Source organism: Pinus tabuliformis, chromosome 2_2, assembly GCF_031772625.1.
Source record: "Pinus tabuliformis cultivar Carrire ecotype Pingquan chromosome 2_2, CPIR1, whole genome shotgun sequence".
Lineage (NCBI taxonomy): Eukaryota > Viridiplantae > Streptophyta > Pinopsida > Pinales > Pinaceae > Pinus > Pinus tabuliformis.
In genome coordinates, this window is record NC_142300.1 from 1070927012 (window position 1) to 1070934295 (window position 7284).

Here is a 7284-nt window from a genome sequence, read left to right on the forward strand (position 1 = left end):
TTGCCCATCAAAGAATTCAAAGAAGGGATCCTCAAAAGGATCTAAAGGTGAGGCATTAGCCTCTCAGTTTGAGATGGACTTCACCCTCATCGCATGCATGGTGTTTTCGATGATGGGTTGTGGTTGGTTTCTTGATAGTGGAGCCTCATTCCACATGACTGACGATAAAATTTTATTCAGTACGTTGGAGGACAAAGACCTTAAGATACTCATGTAGATGGGTGACGATGAAAGGTATATTGTTTCAGGAGTGGGCACGGTTGCTTTTCAGAGGGAGCATGGAGCTTCTATCACCTTGACAGATGTGAAGTATGTGCCTAGACTTAAGAAGAACTTGGTATCGATCGCGATGTTGGAGGACAAAGGCTATGATGTTGTCTTCAATAAGGGAAAGGTTTTCCTTAGAAACATCACCACGAGACAGGTGAAACACATCGGTTCACGGGTACAGAACCTGTATGCTCTTGAGTTTCAAGATGCATGCAAAGCCTTGAGGTGCAAGGCCAATGTTAAAGACTTTGTGGTTGAGAGGGAGAGTAAATTACCTCTCAACATGCAGTTCCAGAAGAAGTCTCAGAAAATTTTGGAGGAGCCACAATTGGAGAAGTCAGCAGAGGGATCACATGCAGCCATACCTCTAGGTGTGAGGTGGGGCGATGTGAAGTGATAGTCCCAAGAAGGCTGAAATTGGGTAGGGTTCATTGAGAGGTTTTATCTCATGGATCGTACCTTGCTACGAGAGCCCAAAGTACGTAGTAGCGGGAGGAACCAATGGGATTGATGCAGTCATAGATCAAAGTGACAGAGGCTAGAGAAGTCAGATACTGAAGAGCATAAAGAAGGATTGAAAACAGTGCAGAAAGGTTGAGTTAGCAAAAGCACAGAGTTTTCAGTCGACAGAGGCAATAGCAGTCAAAGACTTTGATGACAGAGGCATCATTCTGATTCAAGTTGGATCTTTTTTTTTTTGTTTCTGGAGTTACTGGAGCTACAACACTAGAGAGAAGTGTTGCATGTAGAGCATTTGAAAGGTTCAGGATCGGGATCGATTTGAATTCCTTTCCTGTTGAGAGGGAGTGTTGAGAATAGCAACAAGATATGATAAAAATAGAAATGCTAAAAATATCATTCAGAATATTCCAATTTTGATTTGTCCTCGAATTAGAATTGCGAATTAAAATTTGAATTTAATCTCACCCGCTGCTTGAAAAATAATTAATTAATCCATCTTGAGTTAATTAATTCGAGAAATTCAAGCTAGAAGTCTTTGTGAAGTCATGCAATAGTTATCCCTTTGATTAAGGAAGTTATCCCTTAATTAAGGAGATAAGGATGAGTTGTATTTGAGTTGTAATTAGTTAGCTTAGTTAACTAAGTTAATTCCAGTTAGATTAGTTCCAAATAGTTTGTGAAAATGATTGTGAGTTTAGTCAGTTAATGCATGCATGCATGCAACCAGTGTACTATAGATAACTGAATATTCTCTCATAAATAACTCATTCATGTCAATTCCGACAAAGGCCTAGTTGAGATTAAAGACAAAGACATTGTACTATCCATTGGAGGAATTTTCCTATAAAGGAAACTCATCCATGTAGAAGGAATAAGGTTCCTTGAGGATTGTGCAGTTTTACAGGGTGTGAGATCAGTATGAGTGACCAGTGTTACACTTGGTAACAATAGGATCACTCAAGAGAAATAGCGCAAGGAAGTAGGAGGCTTGGAGGGTAGAGGGAAAGGCATATGAGTTTTCTAGTCTGTCTATGAGCAGTGAGAGGGATTGTACTGAGAGCTGGATAGTTGTGAGAGCTTAAGCTTTGTGTAATCCTGAGATATTTCCACTTGTATGATAATATAGATAGCGGGGTTTTTAGCTGAGGCTTTCCCCAGAGTATTCTTCTATGTTTCATGTGTGATTGATTCTTCTTCTCTGTTATACGTTCTCTGTTTGATCTTTCTCAAATTGACTAAGATTCCACAAGTTTGATAGTAGAAGTAGATCAAGTATGTTGCTTTAGTTACATTGCATTATCAAGTGATCTACAGTGAGAATTTCTACACACCACACTATTCATCAAGCACATGAATGTAGATGGAGCATTAGTTAAGCCAAATGGAACAACAACAAATTCATAATGTCCATACCTTGTCCAAAAAACAGTCTTGTAAATGTTCTCCTCTTTGATGTGTACCTGATGGTATTCGGATCTCAAGTCTATCTTCGAGAACGTTGTTGCTCCCTTCAACTGATCGAATAAGTCATCAATCCTTGTCAAAGGTACCTGCTCTTGATCATCACTTTGTTCAACTACATGTAATCAATACATAATCAGAGTGTTCCATCTTTCTTCTTTACAAACAATACCAGTGCGCTCCAAGGTAATACAATCATCTTGATGTATCCCTTTTCCAACATTTCCTTCCACCGCAACTTTAACTCAATCAACTCAGGTTTGCTCATCCTATAAGGTTCTTTCGATGCTGGAGTGGCCCCTGGCACTAACTCAATAGAAAATTCTACCTCCCTATGAGGTGGCAACTCTATAATGTCCTCAGGAAACACATCCTAAAACTACTGCAAAACTGGGTACCTTCTCAACACATCTATATCCTCAACTTCCATACCCTTATCACCAGAAATGTTCATTACAAATAACTTGCTCCCTTTCCTTCAACAACGTTTTTCTTGCATAGTCATCACCATCTTAACTGGTGTAGATTTCTTCTTACCCTGTAAGACTCTTGGTTCTCCATTGTCATCAACACACTCAATGGCTTTTTCATAACAATCTACGTTATTTCTATGAGGATACAACCAGTCCATACAACAATGTAAACTTTGAAACGGGAACTATAAACTCAAAACGGGAACTCTGGCCCAAAAACCCCAAAAAAACCACAAAAACAGTGCTCAAAACGAAAAGTGTGTATACTGGAACGATGTTTTTTTTTTTAGGTGTCAATTTTGCGGCTGTTTTAAAAATGGCAGTGACTACGAAATTTTCTACGAAATTTTCCTGCAAAATATAGCTTCAGAACGAAAGTGTTGATACTGGAATAATGATTTTTTTTTTTAGGTGTCAATTTTGCGGCTGTTTTAAAAATGGCAGTGACTACGAAATTTTCTACGAAATTTTCTTGCAAAATATAGCTTCAGAACGAAAGTGTTGATACTGGAATAATGATTTTTTTTTAGGGTCAATTTTCATACTTTTTAAAAAATGCTAATAAAACCAATTTTTTATGTCTCAACCCCCGCGCCGCCCCCCCCCCCCCCCCGCCCTTACCGCCCCGCCCTACCCCTACCCCTACCCTGGGTCATTTTATTAATACATTTGTATTTACTTTCTTATAATTTATCCAATTATTTGTTATTTCCTTTTTTATTCTTCATTAAGTCTCTTACTATTTTTAATTTATTTTATTCTTTGTTGACACATTTGATAATTCCTTTTAATAACTTATTAGTTTTATTATACTCTCATTTAATTACTAACTCATTAATTATATTATAATCTCATTTATATGTATTACTTTTATATGTATTATTTGATTTCAAATCTTCTTTCTCCACATTACATGTATTACTATTATATGTATATATATGTTTGGTATGTCTTCTCGGTACCTTCAAGTTTTTGTTTAATTTTGCAAACAATGTAATATATGATATTCAATATTATAAATGCATGTAGTTTATTCGTTGACAACTCAAACTCACATGATTGACTTAGTTTTATTGGGTAATGGTTATGACATGACTTCAAAAACACAAGTTCATTGGTTGATTGAAATAAATATAATATTCTCAAATATGACTTAAGTTCCCTCTCATTTTTGATTCCTGTGACTTTACATGATAAATGAGGTGAACCAGACCCGCTTGACATTCGAATACTTCAGAAAAATGAGATGTATAAATTACGCCAAGGCTACGCTGAGAATAATGTCTGCAGTTTTCATCATTCCCTTGTAACGATACCACTTTTAGCAACACACAATTTGGAATCAACCCTATAGGAGGAGGATGTAAGGTGATGCAGGAAAGTCAATTTGTAAGTTGACTTCTTCCTGACGAATAAAAATATTGTTAACTTCTTATATCACTGGTTTTTCTAATCGCCCACCAATCCCCACGACATTTTCTTAACAGCATTCTCCTTATTCGAGTGTGTTAACACACGTCTTCTTCAGATTCAGAATTGAAGTTATTTACAACAATAACTATTGAATATTTTTGAGACTGCACCCTTAAGGATTATTTTAATCCCGGTTTTTCTTCAACAAAATACAAAATCCCATGGTGGAACTTTTCCAACTTTGCCAATAGCATTGTACTCCTCAAGTTTTTGCAGGTTTACTATGGGATCGATGCCTTCCTTCTCTTTTCTATGCCCAATATAATCAATTATGAATAGTTTTTCCATTTGGTTGGAAATCCAGAATAAATTATCAAGTAACTTAGTTAACTGAATTTCCAGCTCATTGATTTTCATGTGCAGTGGTAAATGAGTTAATAATAACAAAATCAAGGATATCATTCCCCAGGTTCCACAACTTGCTTATGAAGAGAAACATAAGTCATAGAATTGTTGTCAAAGGACTTTTAAGATCAATTTCCAGCAATATTGGCTCAAATCTTTTGAAAAATGAATCTGCAATAGCTTCTACAAAAAGGAAAACAATATTTTGATTCATCTGATGAACAAATCGATAAGGATATATCATTATTGAATAAATATGAGTCACGGGAGACTACTTAGCAGCTAACAACCTTTTATTTCCCTACATTTTTGTTTTCTTTTGCCAACCATTCACAACTTGCAGGGCGTTTTTGATAAAAACTAGTGTTAAAGGAACTATCGAAATCTCTAAGATTACCCTCAAGTTTTAGGAACTTCTCGCAATGAAGTCAATTTGGGTCCTTCTGCAAAAAACCCCGATCACATATGTCCGCAATAGGCAACAAAAATTCACTTCCTGAGGCCACCTATGAAAATCAGTTTGCACAATGATTGAATTCTTCAATTCGTTGGCTTTTTGGCAGCCAATTATTTGGAACGCAAAATCCCCTTCTTGTTCATGTGATCTCTTTCAGAATTCTTCCACTGTGGAGTTGCACTTCCCCTTTTGGGTTGAGTGAGACTAATAACTCAGACCGCTCTTGCACTTTATGCGATTCAATGCATCCCTGGAACATATTTTATATGGTCTACATGGCTCCCGAGTCCCAACTCATATTTTTCGAGCACGTTGAAGGGTATATAAGATATGACAACAACTAGATTTTCCTTACTTTGCCAAAAAATGTGGATCTTCGGAGGGCCTGGAGGAAGAAGAAGGCCACTCCACCCACCGCCGCGCCACCACGGGCGGCCGGGGGGCGGATGGTCGATTCCCGGAATCGACCATCCGCCCCCCGGCCGCCCGTGGTGGCGCGGCGGTGGGCGGAGTGGCCTTCCTGCAACCTGATCGAAATAGACTCCCTGTTACAAGGAATGTACTGTGTATAATCATTGGATCAATAAGTTGTGCAGGAGGATATCGAGCTTATGGTGGATATGGGAATGGATGCCTACAGATTTTCCATCTCTTGGTCCCGCATATTCCCCAGTAAGATTATCAATACTTCTCAATCTTCTTCTTTCAGTTCTGTTAGTACTCATTGTGTTTTTATGTTATACTCATCCTTAATTGAGAGATGAATGCATGATGTATAGATGGAAGTGGAGCTATCAACCAAGCAGGAATCGATCATTACAATAAGTTCATAGATGCGCTTTTGGAAAACGGTATGCGATCCAATATACGGTTCTCATCAATTTATTCTGATGATTAGTAAGTTCCTTAAGCTAACCTCTTGAGAGAAAGTTACAGGAATCAAGCCATATGTGACTCTTTATCACTGGGATCTTCCCCAAGCGCTAGAGGATGCCTATAAGGGCTGGCTAAGTTCTAAAATTATGTAAAGATCTTTACTCATAACTATTACAATTGAAATCAGTTTGCACAATAGATTCACGGATTTTACCTTAGCGAATGAGGGAATGGAATGAATAAAATATGTTATGTTGATTGAACTTCTGAGCAGAGAGGACTATGCAAAGTTTGCAGAAACATGCTTCCAGAAATTTGGGGACAGAGTGAAGAACTGGATGACATTCAATGAGCCTCACACGTTCGCCGTTCAAGGCTACGATGCAGGCCTCTCTCCTCCCGGGCGATGCTCCGTTCTGTTGCACCTCTATTGCCGCTCTGGGAATTCTGCCACGGAGCCCTATATTGTTGCTCATAATGTGCTTCTTTCTCATGCTAAAACTGTGGACATATACAGGAAAAACTTCAAGGCATGCATATTTCTTCTTTCTTTCTGGTTATCTTCTTCATTAATCAATTTATGTAAGGACTGATGGCCTGTACCGCTGTTCCATGATAAAATGCATTCAATTTTCATTATAAATTTGGAACTAATGAATGTTGCAGGCAAAGCAAGGCGGGAGAGTCGGTATCGCTTTGGATGTGATATGGTACGAGCCAATGTCCGATTCTCCTGAAGATATTGCAGCCACACAGAGAGCGCAAGATTTCCAGTTGGGATGGTACATAGCCATGACATTAAACGTCCTTACATCATGCACATCATATCAATACGTATACTCAACAATTATACAACTGGTTGCAGGTTCATGGATCCGCTGTTCTTCGGAGACTATCCGGCGTCGATGCGAGAGAGGGTTGGCAACCGACTGCCGTTATTCTCATCAGAAGAGTCGAATCGCGTGAAAGGGTCGCTGGATTTTGTGGGAATTAACCATTATACCACATATTATGTGAAGGACAACAAAACCAACATAATCTCAGTTCTTCTCAACGATACTCTCGCCGACTCCGGCACTTTGGCCCTCCGTGAGTTTCGATCATCTACCCTTCCACTTGCTTTATGTTTTAACTTTCTTTCCGTGCTTGACGCATTCCAAGCTTTCTACCGGCATAATATTGGGGTGTTTGAAAGAACAAGAATAAGTGGACTGTAACCATGAATTCCACTATACTCGGATAATTAGATTAATAATTTCACGTACGAAATTTGAACTGCGTGGCCAACAACATAATTGCTGTAACATGTCATTTTCAAATACATTCTGTCAATTTCTAAAGTGCGCATTCACGTCCCCCATTAGAAGGGAAACAGGTTCCAGAGGTAGAGACACAGGTTCCTTCTCTTAAATGAAATTTTTATGTAGGATTGTGAAATTTTTATGTAGGAGGGCCTACAGGAAGGCC

The 7284-nt window shown here is 38.5% G+C and overlaps 1 pseudogene across 1 annotated transcript; it reads left to right on the forward strand.

The window, feature by feature from the left end:
* The first annotated feature begins 5894 nt into the window (after nucleotides 1–5894).
* LOC149197097 (beta-glucosidase 40 pseudogene) lies at nucleotides 5895–7034 on the forward strand (annotated as a pseudogene). The gene is made up of 2 exons (XR_016255156.1): nucleotides 5895–6599; nucleotides 6683–7034. The product of XR_016255156.1 is annotated as a beta-glucosidase 40 pseudogene (transcript).
* The last annotated feature ends 250 nt before the right edge of the window (nucleotides 7035–7284 follow it).